Source organism: Barbatula barbatula (genome assembly GCF_947034865.1).
Source record: "Barbatula barbatula genome assembly, chromosome: 10".
Taxonomy (NCBI): Eukaryota; Metazoa; Chordata; class Actinopteri; order Cypriniformes; family Nemacheilidae; genus Barbatula; species Barbatula barbatula.
The window spans coordinates 14702409-14726371 of record NC_136773.1 but is presented as its reverse complement, the minus strand read 5'-3'; the positions used below and the strand labels follow the sequence as shown (position 1 = coordinate 14726371).

At 35.7% G+C, this 23963-nt stretch overlaps 1 protein-coding gene across 5 annotated transcripts in view; it reads left to right on the top strand.

Annotated features, from left to right (window-relative positions):
• Positions 1 to 9678: 9678 nt before the first annotated feature.
• The window catches only part of tp53i11b (tumor protein p53 inducible protein 11b), a 38883-nt gene continuing 24598 nt past the window's right edge, over positions 9679 to 23963 (top strand). For 2 of the 5 annotated variants that reach the window (XM_079466296.1, XM_079466298.1), the window contains exon 1: positions 9690 to 9844. The gene's annotated coding sequence lies outside the window, so the exon portion shown is untranslated. Of the gene's footprint in view, positions 9845 to 23963 lie in introns of all 5 variants that reach the window. The other 3 variants (XM_079466297.1, XM_079466300.1, XM_079466299.1) reach the window with 3 other exon arrangements.

The following is a 23963-nucleotide window of genomic DNA, read 5'->3' as shown; positions in this document are numbered from 1 at the left end:
TAGCCTAATTGATGTCACAGAAGGTCCTTCTGAAACCTTGTATGTCCAAATTAGCTGTTTTTCAGGAAATAGAAAAAACCTAATTATTACATACTTTTATTGGTTACATACTTACATATTTGCAAAACCCAGTGATAAACATAATGGCTGACTAATAATAATGATTTATGGCAAAACATTTAAATCACGAAATATGGAGATACGAGGTTTCAGAAGGACAGCAGCATTTCTATTTATACTTTGAGATGGAGCCCACAGCTCCTCTTTTTTATACATAACTGACACAAATGGACAAATGCAGCTCTTACCTGCATGTCACACAATACCGCTTTATTTTACCCTTCATTTATTCTGGTCATGGGAGTGATAGGAATCATTCACAGCTGTGTTTTTCAACTGAAGACACCACCAGAGTTCTTCAACAAATGGAGTATAAAGCACGTTTTAGACAAATCTTAATTTTTTTATGATATAAACTCATCAGTTATTTCTGAGTTATGTAACTGTCCTAAAGTTTTTATTTTATTCATCCTGTATCTACCTTCCTAACTGAAATATGACTCAGAGATTCTATCAATATTGTGTGACATTAACTGGCTGAACTTTTGAATTCAAGAATTTATTCCTGTTGGCTTGTGCCAAGAGGTCCAAAACGATATGTTGAGTCTAACAATGCTGTGCTCTATATGAATAAACTCCAAGGTTACTGAATATAAAAGAAACCAATTATTTTGGCCAATATTTAGATCCCAATTATTTATCACGATTACTCATTAACCTTTAAAACAACATAGAAAATAAAAGAAACTTGGCTTTTAAACTCTGAATTTAACTGAAAAATAAATATAAAGAAATAGCACTGCTGAACCACTGCAAAGAAAAGGGTGCGCTATGGATTTATACTAAAAGAAAAGAGAGGATCCTTGCAAAATGGAATGCTGCACAATAATTGTTTACCTCGATTATTTTGTTTATGTAATTAAACGATTACGATTAATTTTCGATTAATTGCATAGCATATTGTTAACAGTTTGGCGAATGGTGCTGTCAAAAATTTGCTAATGCTTTCCCTCAAATCAAACACACAAGTAATTTATTTTTTTAAAAAAGTGAAGAAAGACTAAAGGTGCCAAATAGAATTTCATCCTTTTTTATAGGAGTGGACATGAACAAAAAAAACAATCTTTGCATAAATATGAGTCTTATATTCATAATTAACCATCAATGTATAGACTGAATACACATTATTTTTTAGTACACTACGAAGGACATAATTTTTTTAGTACCCTAGGAAAAAATTATGTGTCCTTCGTAGTGTACTAAATAATTATGTGTCCTTCGTAGGGTCTTTCGTAGTGTACCAAAAAATAATGTGTCCTTCGTAGGGTCCTTAAAAAAATTGTGTCCTTTGTAGGGTCCTTCGTAGTGTACTTAAAAAAATTATGTGTCCTTTGTAGTGTACTTAAAAAATGTATGTGTCCTTCGTAGTGTACTTAAAAAAATTATGTGTCCTTTGTAGGGTCCTTAAAAAATGTATGTGTCCTTCGTAGTGTACTTAAAAAAATTATGTGTCCTTTGTAGGGTCCTTCGTAGTGTACTTAAAAAAATTATGTGTCCTTCGTAGTGTACTTAAAAAAATTATGTGTCCTTTGTAGTGTACTTAAAAAAATTATGTGTCCTTTGTAGTGTACTTCAAAAATTATGTGTCCTTTGTAGGGTCCTTCGTAGTGTACTAAAAATTATGTGTCCTTTGTATGTGTCCTTTGTAGGGTCCTTAAAAAATGTATGTGTCCTTCGTAGTGTACTTAAAAAAATTATGTGTCCTTTGTAGTGTACTTAAAAAATTATGTGTCCTTCGTAGTGTACTTAAAAAAATTATGTGTCCTTTGTAGGGTCCTTCGTAGGGTCCTTAAAAAATGTATGTGTCCTTCGTAGTGTACTTAAAAAAATTATGTGTCCTTTGTAGGGTCCTTCGTAGTGTACTTAAAAAAATTATGTGTCCTTCGTAGTGTACTTAAAAAAATGTATGTGTCCTTCGTAGTGTACTTAAAAAAATTATGTGTCCTTTGTAGGGTCCTTCGTAGTGTACTTAAAAAAATTATGTGTCCTTTGTAGGGTACTAAAAAATTATGTGTCCTTTGTAGTGTACTTCAAAAATTATGTGTCCTTTGTAGGGTCCTTAAAAAATGTATGTGTCCTTCGTAGTGTACTTAAAAAAATTATGTGTCCTTTGTAGGGTCCTTCGTAGTGTACTTAAAAAAATGTATGTGTCCTTTGTAGTGTACTTAAAAAAATGATGTGTCCTTTGTAGGGTCCTTCGTAGTGTACTTAAAAAATTATGTGTCCTTTGTAGGGTCCTTTGTAGTGTACTTAAAAAAATGATGTGTCCTTTGTAGGGTCCTTTGTAGTGTACTTAAAAAAATGATGTGTCCTTTGTAGTGTACTAAAAAATTATGTGTCCTTCGTAGGGTCCTTTGTAGTGTACTTAAAAAAATGATGCATCCTTTGTAGTGTACTAAAAAATTATGTGTCCTTCGTAGTGTACTTAAAAAAATTATGTGTCCTTTGTAGTGTACTTTGTAGGGTCCTTCGTAGTGTACTAAAAAATGATGTGTCCTTTGTAGGGTCCTTCGTAGTGTACTTAAAAAAATTATGTGTCCTTTGTAGTGTACTTAAAAAAATTATGTGTCCTTTGTAGGGTCCTTCGTAGTGTACTAAAAAATGATGTGTCCTTCGTAGTGTACTTAAAAAAATTATGTGTCCTTTGTAGTGTACTTAAAAAAATTATGTGTCCTTTGTAGGGTCCTTCGTAGTGTACTAAAAAATGATGTGTCCTTTGTAGGGTCCTTCGTAGTGTACTTAAAAAAATTATGTGTCCTTTGTAGTGTACTTAAAAAAATTATGTGTCCTTTGTAGTGTACTTAAAAAAATTATGTGTCCTTTGTAGTGTACTTAAAAAAATTATGTGTCCTTTGTAGTGTACTTAAAAAAATTATGTGTCCTTTGTAGTGTACTTAAAAAATTATGTGTCCTTCGTAGTGTACTTAAAAAAATTATGTGTCCTTTGTAGGGTCCTTCGTAGGGTCCTTAAAAAATGTATGTGTCCTTCGTAGTGTACTTAAAAAAATTATGTGTCCTTTGTAGGGTCCTTCGTAGTGTACTTAAAAAAATTATGTGTCCTTCGTAGTGTACTTAAAAAAATGTATGTGTCCTTCGTAGTGTACTTAAAAAAATTATGTGTCCTTTGTAGGGTCCTTCGTAGTGTACTTAAAAAAATTATGTGTCCTTTGTAGGGTACTAAAAAATTATGTGTCCTTTGTAGTGTACTTCAAAAATTATGTGTCCTTTGTAGGGTCCTTAAAAAATGTATGTGTCCTTCGTAGTGTACTTAAAAAAATTATGTGTCCTTTGTAGGGTCCTTCGTAGTGTACTTAAAAAAATGTATGTGTCCTTTGTAGTGTACTTAAAAAAATGATGTGTCCTTTGTAGGGTCCTTCGTAGTGTACTTAAAAAATTATGTGTCCTTTGTAGGGTCCTTTGTAGTGTACTTAAAAAAATGATGTGTCCTTTGTAGGGTCCTTTGTAGTGTACTTAAAAAAATGATGTGTCCTTTGTAGTGTACTAAAAAATTATGTGTCCTTCGTAGGGTCCTTTGTAGTGTACTTAAAAAAATGATGCATCCTTTGTAGTGTACTAAAAAATTATGTGTCCTTCGTAGTGTACTTAAAAAAATTATGTGTCCTTTGTAGTGTACTTTGTAGGGTCCTTCGTAGTGTACTTAAAAAAATTATGTGTCCTTTGTAGGGTCCTTCGTAGTGTACTTAAAAAAATTATGTGTCCTTTGTAGTGTACTTAAAAAAATTATGTGTCCTTTGTAGGGTCCTTCGTAGTGTACTAAAAAATGATGTGTCCTTCGTAGTGTACTTAAAAAAATTATGTGTCCTTTGTAGTGTACTTAAAAAAATTATGTGTCCTTTGTAGGGTCCTTCGTAGTGTACTAAAAAATGATGTGTCCTTTGTAGGGTCCTTCGTAGTGTACTTAAAAAAATTATGTGTCCTTTGTAGTGTACTTAAAAAAATTATGTGTCCTTTGTAGTGTACTTAAAAAAATTATGTGTCCTTTGTAGTGTACTTAAAAAAATTATGTGTCCTTTGTAGTGTACTTAAAAAAATTATGTGTCCTTTGTAGTGTACTTAAAAAAATTATGTGTCCTTTGTAGGGTCCTTCGTAGTGTACTTAAAAAAATTATGTGTCCTTTGTAGTGTACTTAAAAAAATGATGTATTAGCCAAGTTACTAATATAAATTTTAACACTGTGAGATTTCCCAGAATCCTGGATTAAAGACATGCAAAAATTATTAAATTCCCATTACTGTAATAAAGTAAATATTTTATAAATAACTAAAGGGAGCACAAGAAGAATGTGTCCTTCGTAGTGTACTTAAAAAATATATGTGTCCTTCGTAGTGTACTTAAAAAATGTATGTGTCCTTCGTAGTGTACTAAAAAATGATGTGTCCTTCGAAGTGTACTAAAAATGATGTGTCCTTCTTAGAAATGTTTCATCACTACTGTATGTTGTACAAAGCTGTCAATCAAACTGTGTTCTCCAATCTGTGTCCTATTTTAGCCTCTGACTCTTGAACCTAATTTGGTACCCTAAAGGTTTTCCTGTAACTCAGTGGTTAGAGCGTGGTGCTAGCAATGCCAAGGTCATGGGTTCAATCCCAGGGATTCCACAATGATACAAATGTATCCACAGACACGTACCTCTCTGATTCATAGTTTCATTCACTCTAACTGACATCAGAGGCTTAATTTAAGCGTCATTTACCAAAACCAAACATTAACAAGACATTTCAGAATTGCCTGAAAGCTGCAATTTCTCTCCCTCATAACTCTTCCCTCTTTCGGAGCTGTCCCCGTTTTCTGTCGTCTCAAGTTTAAACCCACACTCGTGTTCCTCCCACACGTCTCGATGCTTTGTGCATTGAAAGAGAGCCCAAGGCTAGAGCAACAAACCCCTGTGCCCCTGCTGTTGTGTGCCGCATCACGCCGGCTGGTGAATTCTTAACACTCCCATCCATTCACGTTTCTCTTTGGACCTGACAACTCTCCTCATTGGAGCCACCTGCTATACCAGAACCCAAGGGCTAAACACAATTTGTCACCACAGATCACGCTACCTACTGATTTAATTGCCATCTAATTGGAGCTTTTATCTCGGGCGTAATTTACGAGAACAATTAAACCAGAGAAGGGTTGAAGTGTGAAGACTGATAGTGTTTGAAGCGGGAGCTGAGATGGAGGGATATCTTTTTGTGGAGAAATAGTTCTACAAATAATAAATTCTTTCATTATTTATTCATCCTCGCATTGCTTCAATCTCTCAAAAGCAGATGTAAGATAGCACTGTATAAAAAAAGTATGCAATGAATATAAATTGGGACTAGGGCTGTCACTTACCAACATGTTGCCTGTTGTCTCCATGTGTTCTGATATAAAATTGTGTCTTTAAAGTGACATCAAGGTAAGGAACATGGCAAAATATTTATTTTGGGGTGAAATGTGAGGTAATTAATTCTGTCTTTCTCATCCTACCTCACAGGCAAGCCTGAACACGTGTTCACACCCACAGGGACCAATCTAAATGCAAAGTCACGGATAAATTGATCTTGGACCTAAAGTCATTTCTGAAATGCAAACACCATTGTGACTGTTAAATAAGTAGTCGATTTCTTGTATTCTATCAGTTGTGTGAGAACTTGATGGCAAGAATCGTGATGCTGGACAACGGCATTGACGCATCCCCCACTCGCACCTCAACCTTTTTGGGTCCCTTCATATTTTTTGCAACTCTTGATAAAATATTTTTTCTTTTTACAATGGAAATGTCAATTGTACAAAAAGTACAATTCTGACATTTCTTGGGCTGAACAGATCTGTGACCTGGGTGTTATAATGTGAGGACAGCCTCCACATAGAGAGACAACAGGACATTTTAAAGCTTTGATGCTACTGTAAATGGGAGTTTTATTTGTGCCTTGAACCCCTACAGTCTTAAATAATGATAAATGTTGTGTGTTTAACATTTTTGGCAAGAGTCATGCACTAAAATCAGGAAGTGTTTAAACTCCTGATTTGGCAATATAATTTTGTCACAGACGTCTTATACACTAAACATGGAATTGAGTGAAGGCCACAAAAAGGCCTAAAATTCTTAAGGCCACAAAAAGAAATCCACTAAACAATATGTCAGTTTTTTCCAGATCTTGCAAGCAGTTATAATCTGAAGGTAACCTAAACAGCCAAGCTCTATTCTAAACATACAGCGGCCGTAAAATCTGTGGATGCTTAATTCACTATTTAAAATGCATGAATTTCATTGCATATAAAAATGTGGCATCTGCAAATAAATTATGTTAGAGCTATTCTCCAAGTTAACTTCATATTTCAAGCGTTTTTTAATGGATGTTTGGCATCAGGTCTACACCAAATGTTTACAGTTTGTTGTAATGGCTGGAGACATCATTTGTAATGTACTGTCTACTCACTGTCATTTTAAACATTTATACTGTATATTTCAAAAGTTACTTTCCTTCAAGGAGCAATGTGGAGATTTTAGTTGCATCTAGCGGTGATGTTGTGAATTGCAACCAACGGCTCACTCCACCCCTCCCTTCGAAGCACTACAGTGGCACAGAAATAAGATGTTATCAAGTTTTTGCTTCTTTGCCGAAGCAGATATATTACACACAGCACCTTTCAAATAAATGTAACTTGGATTGATATTTTTTTTAAACATAATCGTTCATGCATTTTTCAGGATTACATGAAAATAGGAGTGGCACTCTTATACTTTATCAAGAGCTGATTCATTGCCACGAGTGTGCTGTTTATTTGTAGCATTTGAAGCTGAATCATTTCATCAATCCAGGAAACGCCTGAGCTTTTCATTTCCAAATTTGAACTACGAATGCTCTGAGACTATCTATTTGAAGTTTTTTCAGCAGTGTGAAAAGTCAATTTGGACATGGAGGACAGTAAGAGTGGGGCTGCAGCCATTGGGTATCACCGGGAACTCAATGTGACTCAGACCAATGCTTTGCTTATCAACAGACAAACAAAATGAACAGAGCAGTGTCTCAACGTGTTCTGATAGATCTAACTGACGTCTCTGTGCTCAGACTATGGGTAATCCATACAGAGGTGTGTAGGTGGTTGAATTAAAACTGGCCTTGCTTTCTTGAGCCTTGATAGATCTTTGCGCTTTTCTTTTTCTGCATCTGAAAGTGTTCCCTAGCCTTCAAGACCCTTTGAAATATCTCTCTGTCCAATAAACCTAAATTGAGCCTAATCTTAGTATTTTATTTATTTAAATAAACCACATGTGTTCGCTAAATTGCTTAACTGCTCATTTCTACATAGAATTATTTTGCCATGAATTAATTATTGGAACCAAGACAATTTATTAATACATTAAATGTTATGTTTTCACATTTTCTTTTAACTGAACATAAGCATTTGTATGGAAGAATTCTCGCTATATTTGATATAACACGGTGCATGTTTAGTGCTGCAGTGAGAGTTCATGCTAGAATAGGCAGCATTCTCAAAGAAAACGCTCCAGATTCCATCAGTGCACTGCAAAGCTCATGAAAAGAAAATCTGAGCAGCTACACAGCAGATCAGATGTGATGAAGGGTTGTGTGAATGCATTAATATTCATGTCCTCTTATTCTCAAAAGCCTGCATTTGACATTTATAAAGGTCTCTTTGTACAGAGGCAGAGATTGGAAGATGTTAATGGATATCGGTTATTTCCACTAAGATTTATTTGATATTGATGTTTTCTATTTAGAGATTTCATTTAATAAATATTTTCGACAAAGGTCTTTTCAAAGAGTACATGATTTTATGTGATGTCTGAAAAATGAGTGTGAGCCACTAATTGTCAACCTGGCAATCTGATTTAGTAAACCCCCACTCCAATAATGTGAAGTCAATAGACTTGAAATTGCTATTAAGGATCGGACTGAATCATATTTAATTAATGCAGTATATGAAAGTCCTTTTCCTTTATACCACAAAGCTTTCTAGTCCGATTTGAATTAAATGTCAAGGAAGCTTAAAGGTGGTGTGTGTAATGTTTTGGAAGATCTATTGACAGAAATGCAATAAAATATACATAACTATGTCTATAGAGGTGTGTAAAAGATTACAGATTGATGAAATATGTTCTTTCTCTATGTGTCTATTAAGCTACTTCATAATTTTCATTGTGGAACATTTTTCACAGTAAAACAATAACTGCCCAGCATTGTCCACTTGATTCAGTACTTTAGCTCATGTGGGACTTTATTGCACCCAGTCTATTAAAAAGTGCAAGTTACTGTCTCATTAAATTATTATGATGTTTACAATTGTTTTAATTGCTTCATGTAATGAGTAAACACAGATTTGAAACTATATTCCCATTCCTCTGATGTGGGAGAGAATCAAACCCACAAATACATTACATTACCTAACTTTTATCAGTATTGAGATTATAGACATGTTTAAGTTTATCTCTCACTGGGAAAATGAGGACGGGGAGAGCTGTTTCTTTTCTCCTGCTATATACCACCGACACTGAAATATTACACATTGTGTTGGCAAGACATTTCTGTTTTAAAAGACTGTGTGGGTTGGTGTCTCCAGAGAAAGGTTGGTTTCATGTCCAGACTATGCACCCAATTATGAACATGCTTTTACTCTCCTGCGGAAGAATTTCTTACCACCGAGGGAAGAGCGGAGGTGATTACCCAGTGTATATTTGTTCGATCACAAATAGCATGTATGCATGCCAGCAGAAATTGACAGAGTGAGTTATTTTGAGATCATCGGGGCACAATGATTGGTTTGATGTTTTTATAGCTGGTCGAATCCTCTTGGCTACCATCAAAATCTCCTGCTTTGGTCTGAGGGAAACTGTTTGTTTACATAAACAGTGTGTGGGATTTTTAATGTCACCACCCTTACTGGTCAGGGCAGTTGAAACAATCCGTCCTTTTGGAGATTTATACAGAATGCCACTGTTGAAGAAAATAATTTGTGTCATACACCTGCCTAAATGTATTTGACTAAATATACCGTGCCTATTGATGGTGATACCGCTTTTAAAAGGCTGAATATCAAGACATTTTTCTGATATAATGTTGATTAAAAATAATACAATTTAATGTGAAAATCAGATGAGCATCTACCAACAACATTCAATATTAATTTACTGCTTTTTAATGTTAACATTACCAACTATAGATCTATAATTGTATTAATTGTACACTTTAGTATTTACCACAATGAACTGCAGTAAAATTTCTAGATGCAGTAGTTTTTCAACCATACCAGAATAAATATTAAAGAATACTACTGTATTTACTACAGTTGAACAATTTACTACAGTCAATGCTACAAAAGACTGTAGTGTAGCCTACATGTAGACTACAATTTACTGCCTAATTAGGGAAAGTATTTTACTCAAGTAGTCATTTTACTCCACTACATTTCATAAATTTATGTAATTTTTTTCCCTTGAACTTTTGGAAACGCCGAGACCATTTATCAGAGATAAGTGATGTGTTTGCATATCTACGTCACGTCGCTGCGTATTACGGTAGATTAAAACGCGCACTTATTGTGCATTTCCCACATTACGGTAAATTTATAGATCCGTCGGAGTCTTGCTTGTTTGCAAACCCAAAGAGCACTGACATGTAAATTTACCCGCAGAATAACCGCACGGTATACCGTAAACACCGCACCACAGACGGACAAACACAACGGCTTCTTTCAACGAAAGTGGTAAGATATAGACTTACGATTTAACTGCTAAAATTTGTAATGTGCTGTCGATGCACCTATCCACGTGAAATAGTTATACACGTGCTGACATACTAGTCTAAATTCATTAATACCCGAGAAAACCTTGTTTAAAAACTCATGCGTAACAACTTATTGCGCATTAACCTACATTTTAATGCTAATGTAATGCGAGTTCTCTCAATACTCGACATGTGTTGTATAAAGTATACGGGTTTTGTCAAAGCTTAGTAATACGGATGAAGGTATGCAGCAGCAGCACCGTTTCACCAAAAACGGAAACTATTCCGACAGTTAAAAATTGTTTTGGAGCAAATTCCTTTAAAGATATGATTAGCAATACCTATGTTGTGTAATACAGACCGAGTTGGTCGAGCAACGTTTTTGCCGTTAATAATTTTCATCCTTATAAATAAACAGCGGTGCGCTTCGCAACATTGATCAGAAAACAGAGTCTCTCACAATTGTACAATATTAATATATGTTTCTGTTTCTTACAGTCGTTGTAAAAATAGTTCAATATAAGTATTTGCATCCGTAGGTTAGCTACTGAATTGTTTCATTTCGAGCCCCGCCTTTAAGTTATCGTCATTATAAGGCTACATCTCAAAGTTGTTTCACTTTAATGTACATGGAGACTTGTTAATGATTGTTGGCCAATAATACAAAGATTAACCTTAAAATGTTGACGCTACGTAGAAACTAGTATCAAAATATTAAACGATGAAGACTCATCAGGCTGCATTTTCTTGCCGTCGTCCTTTTCAGTTTTGTAGCAACATATGGGCTGTGTTGTAAAGTCCCCACCCACAATGTATCTTGACTGCTTTGTTTATGGTCGTGGTGTAATGGTGTATGAAGTGCACGGCAGTCTTCTTGTGTCTTAATGCATCATTTAGTGGCAGAGAGTAATTGTTGCTTACATTTGCTGTTAAACACATGAGCAGGTGCAGGGAATTGTTTTGTCAGTGATCGTTTTATGTCTTGTCGTATCCCGTATTTACAGCTTCGGGATAATGCCCACAGTCCCATTTGTCTCTTTGTTTTTTTTATCACGTACTGAAACAGCTTAACCATCAGGCTGTGGTGGTTTCCTGACAGCTGATATAGATGCTGATCCAGTTTTTTGAGAGTAACCATGTTCAAGCGGTGATCTGTAGTCATCAGCACTTTGTGTATATCTGTGGGTGGAAGCTCAGTCTATCGTGAAATGCTTGTGATGTGTTCCATGACTTTGATCTCCTTAAAGAAATGACATATCTGGGTTGCACTGCTTTAAAGTGACCTGTAAAGAGAGTGATTGTCTTCAATTAGATTATTTTTTTGTAGTGATGTAGTCACTGTTAAAGGATAGTCCCCTATATACACAGCACTGCACTCTGGTTAAAACTAGCAGATGGTGACCTGTTTTCGATCTCGTCTTCGAGTTCTGGGTTGGTCTGTACGGAAGCCGTAAAGTGCCAAACAAAACAACAAATAGCAAAACAAACAACAAATCTAAAAGCCAAAAAACGAATCCCAAATCACAATTACAAATCTGAAAACGCAACACCAAATCTGAAAACAAATTAACAGATCAGAAAATACAACGACAAATCCGGAAACAAAATAACAAATCAGAAAACACAACGACAATTCGGTCAAACCGAAAAAGGTAGGTCTTTTGTGTGACCGGGGTAGTTACTGCTGATTGGACGGAAACCCTGTCAATCAAGATAAACAGGAAGTACAGTTCTGTAGCTAGCGGTACAGAATAACAAGAAGAAGTAGCTGGTGGCAGTGTACACAAATATATAATGTACTGTCCTTATTGTGGGTTCAAATTTGGTGTTTTGCATCTGCTCTGAAAGCATTCATGACATCGATTAATAGGGAATCGTTTTTTCGTCTGAATAAACCTGCATTCTTCAGGTGTCTTTCAAGAGAGCGCAAGCTGATCTTAATATCATGATATGTTAGAAGCATATCTAGAATCACACCATATGAATGTCCTTCTTGAAAGTAGTGCTGAACAAACTCCATTATTTTCTATGAAAACACACACCTGACTGTTTATCTTGATTGACAGGGGTTCGGTCCAATCAGCAGTAACTACCCAGGTCACACAAAAGACCTACCATTTCCGGTTTGACCGAATTGTCGTTGTGTTTTCTGACTTGTCGTTATGTTTTCTGATTTGTTATTTTGTTTCCGTAATTGTTGTTGCGCTTTATGGTTTGTTAATGTGTTTTCAGATTTGGTGTTGCGTTTTCAGATTTGTAATTGTGATTTGGGATTCGTTTTTTGGCTTTTAGATTTGTTGTTTTGTTTGGCACTTTACGGCTTCCGTAGATCTGTTAATCACTCGAACATTGATGCCACCATATTTTCAGATGCCTACACCACCGTCTTTTGTTGCTTTATAGGTTCCTGTTGCTCAAATGGCAGAGCATGCCTGGCACTAAAACGCCGTATTGGTTTGAAAACACATGGATTGAAACATTTATTTATTTTTATTTCAAATTTTCTATTATTTTATTTACCATAAGTAAAATGTAGAAAGATGTTTACAATTGTGTTGTTATCAGTCTGCTTTTTTTCTCCACTGCAAACAACCGCTAACGCATTCGGCGTTATATTGGATAAACTCTCATGACACTTGAGTTACTTTGAGACTTGTTTAGTCTCAGATGTCCAATGTTCCTTTAACTATAGATTGTGCTGGCGAGACTGTACTGAACAGGCTTTAGAACGTGATACAATCCATTGTTGTTTACACAATACTTTCCCTTCCTGTCCTCTAAAGTCGGTCCATAATTACTTTTATTAATGCTTTAGGTATTGGCATTTTTCATCAGTTTTCTTCTGATGAATTACTTGTGAATGCACAAGTCTTTGCTAGAGAGGCTACATTGTGTTCTTTACAGGATGTATGCAACCCAATCCCCATATAGTATAAAGGTGGAGATCCAGCATGCCTTTGTGACAAATACCATTATCATTCCTGGAATATTAAAAAGTTTCTGTTATAACTCTCTATGATAAATGTATTCATTTTCAGTTCCATGACTTTGATCTCCTTAAAGAAATGACATATCTGGGTTGCACTGCTTTAAAGTGACCTGTAAAGAGAGTGATTGTCTTCAATTAGATTATTTTGTTGTAGTGATGTAGTCACTGTTAAAGGATAGTCCCCTATATACACAGCACTGCACTCTGGTTAAGACTAGCAGATGGTGACCTGTTTTCGATCTCGTCTTCGAGTTCTGGGTTGATCTGTACGGAAGCCGTAAAGTGCCAAACAAAACAACAAATCGCAAAACAAACAACAAATCTAAAAGCCAAAAAACGAATCCCAAATCACAATTACAAATCTGAAAACGCAACACCAAATCTGAAAACAAAATAACAAATCAGAAAACACAACAACAAATCCGGAAACAAAATAACAAATCAGAAAACACAACGACAAGTCAGAAAACACAACGACAAGTCAGAAAACACAACGACAATTCGGTCAAACCGGAAAAGGTAGGTCTTTTGTGTGACCGGGGTAGTTACTGCTGATTGGACGGAACCCCTGTCAATCAAGATAAACAGGAAGTACAGTTCTGTAGCTAGCGGTACAGAATAACAAGAAGAAGTAGCTGGTGGCAGTGTACACAAATATATAATGTACTGTCCTTATTGTGGGTTCAAATTTGGTGTTTTGCATCTGCTCTGAAAGCATTCATGACATCGATTAATAGGGAATCGTTTTTTCGTCTGAATAAACCTGCATTCTTCAGGTGTCTTTCAAGAGAGCGCAAGCTGATCTTAATATCATGATATGTTAGAAGCATATCTAGAATCACACCATATGAATGTCCTTCTTGAAAGTAGTGCTGAACAAACTCCATTATTTTCTATGAAAACACACACCTGACTGTTTATCTTGATTGACAGGGGTTCCGTCCAATCAGCAGTAACTACCCCGGTCACACAAAAGACCTACCATTTCCGGTTTGACCGAATTGTCGTTGTGTTTTCTGACTTGTCGTTGTGTTTTCTGATTTGTTATTTTGTTTCCGGAATTGTTGTTGCGCTTTATGGTTTGTTAATGTGTTTTCAGATTTGGTGTTGCGTTTTCAGATTTGTAATTGTGATTTGGGATTCGTTTTTTGGCTTTTAGATTTGTTGTTTTGGTTTGGCACTTTACGGCTTCCGTAGATCTGTTAATCACTCGAACATTGATGCCACCATATTTTCAGATGCCTACACCACCGTCTTTTGTTGCTTTATAGGTTCCTGTTGCTCAAATGGCAGAGCATGCCTGGCACTAAAACGCCGTATCGGTTGGAAAACACATGGATTGAAACATTTATTTATTTTTATTTCAATTTTCTATTATTTTATTTACCATAAGTAAAATGTAGAAAGATGTTTACAATTGTGTTGTTATCAGTCTGCTTTTTTTCTCCACTGCAAACAACCGCTAACGCATTCGGCGTTATATTGGATAAACTCTCATGACACTTGAGTTACTTTGAGACTTGTTTAGTCTCAGATGTCCAATGTTCCTTTAACTATAGATTGTGCTGGCGAGACTGTACTGAACAGGCTTTAGAACGTGATACAATCCATTGTTGTTTACACAATACTTTCCCTTCCTGTCCTCTAAAGTCGGTCCATAATTACTTTTATTAATGCTTTAGGTATTGGCATTTTTCATCAGTTTTCTTCTGATGAATTACTTGTGAATGCAAATGTCTTTGCTACAGAGGCTACATTGTGTTCTTTACAGGATGTATGCAACCCAATCCCCATATAGTATAAAGGTGGAGATCCAGCATGCCTTTGTGACAAATACCATTATCATTCCTGGAATATTGAAAAATTTCTGTTATAACTCTCTATGATAAATGTATTCATATTCAACATTGAACTCCTCCGTGAGAGATGCGAGACCGTGCACACGCAGCTGACGCTTGTCATCACGTCAACGGCCTTGTGCTGTTCCCTCATGGCTCTCGTCCCGCCCTGCTCGCCACATAACCACATCGCCCCTCGCAGGCTGGGGGTACTCCCGACGCTGGTCTTTACTATACAAGAACTCATCCAGAATGACAAAAACAGATATGCCGATAATATTGACCAAAAAAAATCATGATTGTTTTGTTCCAAGTTAACACTTGTTTGGGTCTGTTTGACCCTCTTTCAATGTTTGCTAAAAAATGATCGATCGTTAAAATAAAAAATGTTTCAATCATATCATAGATTTTCCTTTTTCTTTTTTTCAAAAAATGAATAGCACCTTTTCCATAATTGGGATTTAACAGAGACCAATGACAATAGTTTCTTGTAATTGGGATAGACTAAACATTTTTACTGTATTGATTTAAAAACCTTATAATTATGTGGCTCCACTAGACCATTAAACATTGGTTGTGTAACAAAAACATGAACACCACACAGGGCTTCAAAAAGTCACAGAGGTTTTGAGTGACATGATTGTGTGAGTACAATATAATAAAATAGCATCTTTTCTCCCAAAATATTGTGTGCTGACAAATGAACCCCAGAAGTCTATTTTTCTTGAAGGCATATATTTTTACATCAGTTTTGAGTCAGAATGTGTCACTTTAATGAAACGTTGTGAGAGAAGGGTGCAGTGTTCCTAGTTATAAGTCCTTCCGAGGTAAAGTTTCTAGTTGAGCTTCTAGTTTAATTTCCTTCAGCACACCGCTGTGCCACAAAATGAACAGATGTCCTCCTCTGGATTTCTCACAGATTGGATTACTGCGCCTAGGCAGTCCACCCTCTTCAGAGATTGTATTATTGCAAAGCTGATAGATGTATTGATAGATTATTTTTGCAGATGCACTTATACGTTAAAGCGAGAAGATAAGAACAGGGCTCTCAAGTCTCACGCATTTCAACCAGTTAACAAGCTCACACGCCACCTTGTACGCTCACGCTGTGAAATACGGGATGACTTAAATGTATAATCATAATTATGATACCAAATAGCACCAATATAGTTTTTTGTTTAAATCTTGCAGTGCCTGTTTTTATATTTATGACGTGATCATTTGCTCCTTTGACTCAAAGACATCAACCTTTAAGGGACAGGCCACTCAAAAATGACTAATTTAATCACCATTAGATGAGATTTGTATTATTATTATTAGGTTCTTTATTCGGATTTATATGTCATAGATTTACCAATTTGTAAAAAAAATGTTTTGTGCTGGTCAAGTTTAACAATAGTATCATTGAACTGCTTGAAAACCTTGAGAGAATTGGGTGGGGCTGAGGAGCCGCTGCTGAAACTGAGTGGCTCCTCTCTTAACAGATGTGAACTCACTCCAAACTTTTGATAAAACTTGAGAGCCCTGTAAGAATGTTTCTCGGGGTTAAATATTTCTATATTGACAAAAAGTAGATGCCATAAGCATCTAAATCCCAGAGGTTTGCGCTTGGCCTTATCAGGTTACAGAGGGTGCTGTCTGAAAATGTATTCATTAGCATGCTTGCATTTGAGTTCTTCTGACTCGTACTTTATCTACACATGAAAGTAGAAAGTATCTATGTAGAAAATGCAATTCATGTTTTTTCAGAGCTTTACAGCTCCTGGTTACTATGAAGTTGTTTTATGGCAAAGCTGCAAACCCAAGGTTTTACTATTGTAATCAATAACTATGTCATGTGTAGGAAAACCACAGTAACCACAAATTTACCATTGTCTATTCTAGTAAGGAACGATGGTAATGGTTAATCTGCTAAAAAGAATGAGTTTCATACTTTTTAAAGTATCCAAACCATACTTATACTTATTGTAATAACAAAATCTGCTGTTGTTTGACCAAAAAGTTCCATTATACACCCTTAACAATGCTTTGAGGATCTCTATTACGCTACTGTAGCAGGTGATGATACAGAACATGTTTGTGACACATGACTGTAATCAATGAGAAAGGGCAGACACAGAGGAGCTCCTTAACAGTGTTGAGTAGTCATGATGTTTTAATGGACATTCTCCACTTCTCGCCACTGGCTTGGCCGTGGTCCATTTTCCATACTCCTATGGCATTGAGGAACGTTGTATTCTGTCACTTTTGGAGAAGGACCGATTTCTGTTTAATGTTTATACTAAAACCATAATGCTGCATTAAGGTCTCTCCAAAGGTCTGTACAAGCTGGTACAAATGTTCTGTTCTGTGTAATCATATCTCTCTGTGGTATGTTCTGTACATGCTGGTGCAGATTAGGCAGATTGATTTTACACTGAAATGTAAAATGCTTGCCTTGACAGCAAGTCTGTATTTATCTCTTTAGGTTTGGGAGCATTGGCATTGGCTAGCAGTTATTTAATCCTAGCTTAGGGAGTCGAGTTAAATAGACAGCACCAGTTAAACAATCGCATGAACAAATAAACAGATAACAGATACGTTTTTCAGTAAAATGCTGAATGGAGAATTTTTCAGTAACTGTGCTGGACACCAATTTCACATCTTGTTTTTAGTGATCAGTAGGGATGGGCATTTTTCAATAATTTCATATTCGAATATTTGAGCTCATAATATTAATAAACGAATATTCGAAGTAATACATACAAATTTTTTACGTTTTTATTTAGTCACAATTTCACATCAAGCATATCATTATCTATAAATATGCATAACGCATGAATATCATATCCTCTATATAGATGTAGATTGATACATTATTGTTTATTATGTTGATAATAAAAGTGTTCTCTGTTTCTCTGTATTCTCTATACTCTGTTTGAGACTATTAACAGCATCGTTTCTCCTGTTTACATTGCCTGTTCCTGTATTTCTATTGAGGACTGCAATCATTTATCTTATTTTGTGAATAAGGTTATGGAAGTATAGCATTGTATCATCAGCAAACGCTCTTACAGTTAATTCTGAAGGACCTCAAATCTTGGATTCCCTTTTCCCTATATCTCTTAATGATATCATTAAGATATTGAGTACGATGAAAACTTCCCAAAGCCCTGTGGATATTTTGCCTGCTTGTATGATTATGAAATCAATTACATTTATTGGCCCGGGTTTGGTTTCAATTATTAACCTTTCTCTAAAGTTGGCCCTAGGTGTTTCAAACATGTTCTTGTTCAGCCTCTCTTGAAAAAGAGTAATCTTGACGCAACATCGTTGAATAAATATAGGCCTATTTCTAAATGACTGTGCTAAAATTTTAAATATCAGTCTGTGCAAATATTTACAAGGCGATGACCCTATTTGAACTTCTTGGAAGGAAAATTACGGCTTTTGGGTGTGGAAAAAGGTGGCAGTCTTATGCTAAGGCCAAATTTATTAACATTAGTTGCAGTGAAATGTACATTTTCATGTTTCAACTTAGCATAATTTAATATATTTGTAACGAAGGAATATGAATTTACATAGAAAAACGGCTCAGAACAATACATTAATTGTTAATCATTTCATACTACGTTGACACAGTTTTTAATCTTATGAAAAAATTTATATTAAAATAGCATCTAATGTTTGAACATTCGTGATCCGTATTATTTGGTCTTCTGTGAGTGACTTTAGAATGCGCCACAAAATCCAAAACAAAAGTTTTTTGTATACATCTTACTCATGAATGGTGCTATTTATAGTCAAAACTGTATAATAGATGCATTAACTGTGGCTTTCAAGCCTAAGGCAAAAGTGGTGTTTCAAAGAAACAGTGTTTCGATGCAACTAAAGCTCAGAAGCAGTGAATGTTTGTTCACAGTAAGAACATTGTACGGTATGTGTGTATGACTCGCCGTTGTCTCGTTTCATTGGCAGTGTGAACACAGATCTCTTTCAAATCTTTTTGTACGGTGCTCTGTGTACATTTCTCTTGAGATCTGTTGAAGTACAGTATTGCCCTAAAATTAGATGTTCTTCTGGTATGTGCTCTGTATCTGTTCTCTATCTCTTCTGGTCACTGCTCTCCACTCACCCGTTCATAAGCTTGGGGTTGCAGAGAGATAGAATTGAGACCTATAGGCTGATTTCACTCCGCTGCCATGTTGAAATCAAAAGTCAGGCAGAAGTGGGAAGAAAACCGGAAGGACAGATAGACCGCAATGGTTTGTTGATTTCAACATGGCGGCGGCGTGAAATCAGTCTATTGGTGTGCAATATTCTCAAGCATTGTCCGTTTAAAAAAATTGAAAATTATTTTCAATACAAATGTATGTTGATCTGCTACTGTACCCAGACCTAGCAAAATTCATTGAACAGTTGCACTACATTCATTATTTCTCTTAATGTAATTTACACATGCAGTTAGTTGACAGGAGGATGTTGTGTGTGCTGATGTTTCCTGTTTCTTCCCCCCCATATACTGTGAGGAATGCAAGCAGTTTCCTGCTCTATTTGTTTTCTGCATTATTACAGTGGCTGTAATTTACCTTAGTTATAATAAATTTTGAATTTGGTTGCAAAGTATCCTAGGAATAGGTGGGTACAATGTTATGTTTTCGTTACTTATTAACTAAAATCTATGCCCAGACGTCATTTGTATACTTTAAGTAATAAGGTTTTCTCGGTCGGTTACACAAAACAAAGATTTAGCAAAACTGTAATACTAAAGCAGCCAGCTACAATACATGCAGTTTTGCAGAATGTGAGTTTAAAGGTGCTGTGTGTAATATTTGGTGGATTTATTGACAGGAAGGCATTATACATAATTGTCTTCAGAGGTGTATGTAGCCTTTACATAATGAAGCGTTAATTTTTTCTTTAGAAGATGTATATTAGGGCTGCAACTAACGATTATTTTTATTGTCGATTAATCAATAGATAATTTTTCGATTAGTCAACTAATCTAACGATTACTTTTCCGATTAATCTAATGCTTGTTGTTGGATTACCATATTAATTATTTGGTAAACTTTCCAGTAAAATAAAAAGTACAGAGTCTACCGTTTGTATTTTAAACTTTAAAAGTTTTATTTAATCATTTTCTAAAAACAAACTTCAATTTCATTCAGTTTATTCAAACATAAATACTGCCTAACAGTGCAAAACAGCCTGAATGGCAACATGTATATTAAAGGAGCAAAGTCCAAAAAAACACTGCCTAATGCAGTGCAAAAAATACCTCAAATGCAACATATAGTTTCAAGTAAAATCAAACATAAATACTGCCAAACCAGAACAGTGCACAAAAATATTGCGGGGCTGCATCACAAATTTTAAGTAACTCCACAAAGTTTAAGTTACATTTAAAAAAGGGTAGTGCATGACCTACAGTTCCTGTGTGTCTATATATCTGATCTTATGTTTTACGTGTCATATTTTACTGTTATATATGGAAAATTCTGTGCTTCGCTGTTGCAAAAGAGAACAGGTTTAGGTTGCAACCATTTGACCTCACAGATTTTGAGGCAAAAAATATTTTTTCAAAGTTTATGCATACTGTGACGGTCAAACTTTTTTTTCATTTCACAATTATAAAGTCAATGCCATTGTTCATATATTAAACCATACATCGCTCTATACCCAAGGATCCTTTTAATATAGATGTATTGGGATTTTCGGATGGTGATGTTGCATTGATAAAATAGGATTTTAACAACAGTTAAAGTGACTGCTGGTGACATTCAGTTGTAAAATACCGTATCATGTGAAAGATCAGAGAGTAAGCAAAACAGATATCATATGCTAACACTAGTTGACTCCAAACGCAAACGCGATGTGATGACATCACAAATATGCTCAAGCAATATCGCATAACGCAGGACGAGTGCCGGAGGCAATCACAGCCGTTGATATAAGAGCACTATCACACGACTACTGTATGCTTAAGCATATTTGTGACGTTGTCATGTCGTGTTTGGAGTCGACTACTGTTGGCATTTGATAACTGTTTTTCTTTTGATATCTGTGTTTGGGTTCAATGGCACAAGTTAATAGAAAAATCGTGGTGATACTGGTGGAATATCTCATGGCTCTTAGCCAATCGGATTCGAGAACTATAAAGGACTGTTGTATAATAATTAGTATGTGATGTCACCAGCGCCACAAACACAATCCAGCTGAATAACTCTTCAGACTAAACCTTTGATTGGTGGTAAAGATATACTCTTTTAAGAGACTGACATATAGGAGAGAATTCGTAATGGGATGGAATATTAGAGACCGCAGTGATGTGATATGCACTTTTACTGAAAATCCCATTTCAGCCTTTTACAATGGTGTTTCATAAAAAAACACTTTCATCCTTAGATGTCTTGCTTTTCTTCTTAACCCTTTCCACGACGTCTCATTGTCGAAAGGCCTTTTTCTTGAGAATTTATAGACTTTGGAAAGCACTTACATGTGTGATTTTGTGCCTTCTGATTTTCACCTTCTGCACAGAAATATAGCTTTAAATGGGTTTTCTATTAAACGGATTGATGCACTGTAATGCTTTTGGGCAAACTTCACTTCCGTCAGAATCATTTCATATGAAAAGAGCACATCTGTGGGAGGACGCAGGGATTTAATCAGACCCAGTAAAAATTCTCATTCATAGATCTGGATTTATTTGAAAGCGTTCTGCACAATGCTATGTTTATAGCTGCCTTTAAAAAAAATGACAGACCAGTACTAAAAAAGCAACTTAATCACAAGAGAAGCATAGCGTGAGAGGAACAGCGCTAACTTACTGTTGAACATGTTGAAATGTTTAAGAAACACAGAAAAGTGATGTAGACTGAAAATAAAACTTTCAACAGATCACAATGTGTACATCTACCAATAGAGTACATATGGAGAATACTGTACAACAGCGGTTCTCAACCTTTTTGACTCAAAGGCCCACCAATGAATTTACAATATTCAAGGCCCCCCCAACCCATTTACAAAAACTCAAAATCTATATCGAAATAAAACTTAATATCTTGACATTAACTGGAAAAGTGTTGATCATTATAGAAATGGCCAAAGAATAATTCATATCTTGGTTTTTAGTTTTCAATGCACATTTTGTCTCATTTTAAGTTATTAGTCGTCTCAAGGCCCCCTTGGAAGTCAGCTGGGCCACGTTCCCCCAATTAGAACCACTGCAGAGGCAGATATGTTCAGGTCACTTCTGTTAAGGGTGTAATACATAATGACAGATGATAAAGTACATTGGCTCCTTTGTTGAAAAACTGACCTGACTCTGAGATATTGTGTTAGGGCATTGATGTTGAAAGCTAAAGCCATTTAGTTTTTCTGTCTTGTTGCTATTTAACTCACAAGAGACACCGTGAGTATAGAATAATTATTATTTTGATACATTTTAAACACAGGTTTACAGAGAGTTTTTTCTTCACCCTTCAATTCTTTTATCATGGTTATACACCAAACAAATCCTTTGAGGTGCTTCTACAGACAACTGTGAAAATACTTATTTTCACCTTACAAAATGGCTTGGGTGTGAGACAAAGAGAGAGAGAGAGGAAAAAAATGAAAGAAATTTTGTTTAAAGTGTTGTTTGTATTGAACAACGAAAAACATGCTGTAGATACTGGAATAGGTTTATTGTCCCAGCATTCATCTCTACGGACACAACGCGGTGTCTACACTGGACGCGGCGCGACAATCCCATTAGAACAAGCCGTTTGTCGCATCGTGTCTGGTTAAGACACGTGTACGGTTTTTAAAATCTAGGCAGGCAGTAGGTTATTGTCAGAACAGTAAAGAATATTATCATTGAAGTCATTTAAATGTGAATAGTTTGTCTGTTGTACTGATAGAAACTGATACTTTATATTGGCAGTTTGTTATATGCTTTGTGACAGTAATATAGAGATCGAGACCCTTAACACAATGTTGTGCACTGTCGAGCAAACCAAATGATGTCTCATCTAATCTTTGTTTTAAAACTTCCCCAAATCTGGTATTTTTGAGCATTGTTTAATTTTGCTGCCATCGATATGATACATTTGCTCCTATGTTGTGCGTTTGTTTGTTTCCCTTTGTCACAATTGTGCCATGGCATTAGAGGCTGCGCCACTTTGACGATAAATGTATAATCCCACCCACTTCTGAAGCGGTACTAAACTGCAGTTGAAAAGCAAACTGATCCGAAGTGAAGCGAGCCTTACCAAGCCGAATTATACCAAACCTCACCGTACCATGCAGTGGAGAAGTGCCAATACAGTATCCTTCCTCAACCCACAGGTCTGCACCATAACTCTCAGTAACAGTGGTGGCATTTCACCGAAACCTAGGGTATGGCATAATTTTCTCTGGCCATCCAACAACTACATTCCAGATTAACAGAGCCATAAATTATACCACATCATATCTAAACAAAACTTGTACAAGAATCAACAAATGAATGCAAGAACATGCACAAAGATTTATAGATGACAAACCATACCCTCATATCATTTAAAATGTGCTTTTTATAGCACAAATTTCTGCAGCAAAAGGGCGAATCCAACACAATATCTACTAAACCATCTGCCATTTATGCGATGTGTGACAATCGCTTCAAACCCTAACCCAGATGTTATCAATTAAAATCATCAACGATATAAATATACGGCACACATAAAAATGAAATTAACAGCAAACAGGATTAAATATAAAACATGTGTTACCTCATAGTGCAGTTCATCTGTATGAAAACATATTTATGGCAATGAACTGCGAATGTGCAAGCAACACTGGCACAATTATTTTTAAATTATTCACAGGGAACGTAACAAATACTATTAATCTTGTTATATTTATACATCTGGCTTGGCTACATGAGTTTGATATGTTATTGTTAAAATAAAAAAATAATTGCGAATTTATTGGGATATGTCGTTAATAAAGAGCTCACGACTACCCCCTACCTTACAATATACTTTATTATTTAACACATCTTAGGCATTTTTTGTAATAGTTTTTTAATGTTTTGTTGAAAAGAAGGGCCTGTAAGATCTAATATGTGATGTGAAAATGGAGACAAACGAAAGGTGGATTAGAAACTGCACCGCATCCTACCCACTTCCCCATTGAAGCTGTAAGTGAGTGGTCATCGTTTTCATACTCTAAAATAGACATGCTTCCGACAGCCATGCAAAAAATATACAGTAGTCTAAAATTTTTGATTATCTTAATGAGCATCAATAAGCAGGCTTTGTTTCCAT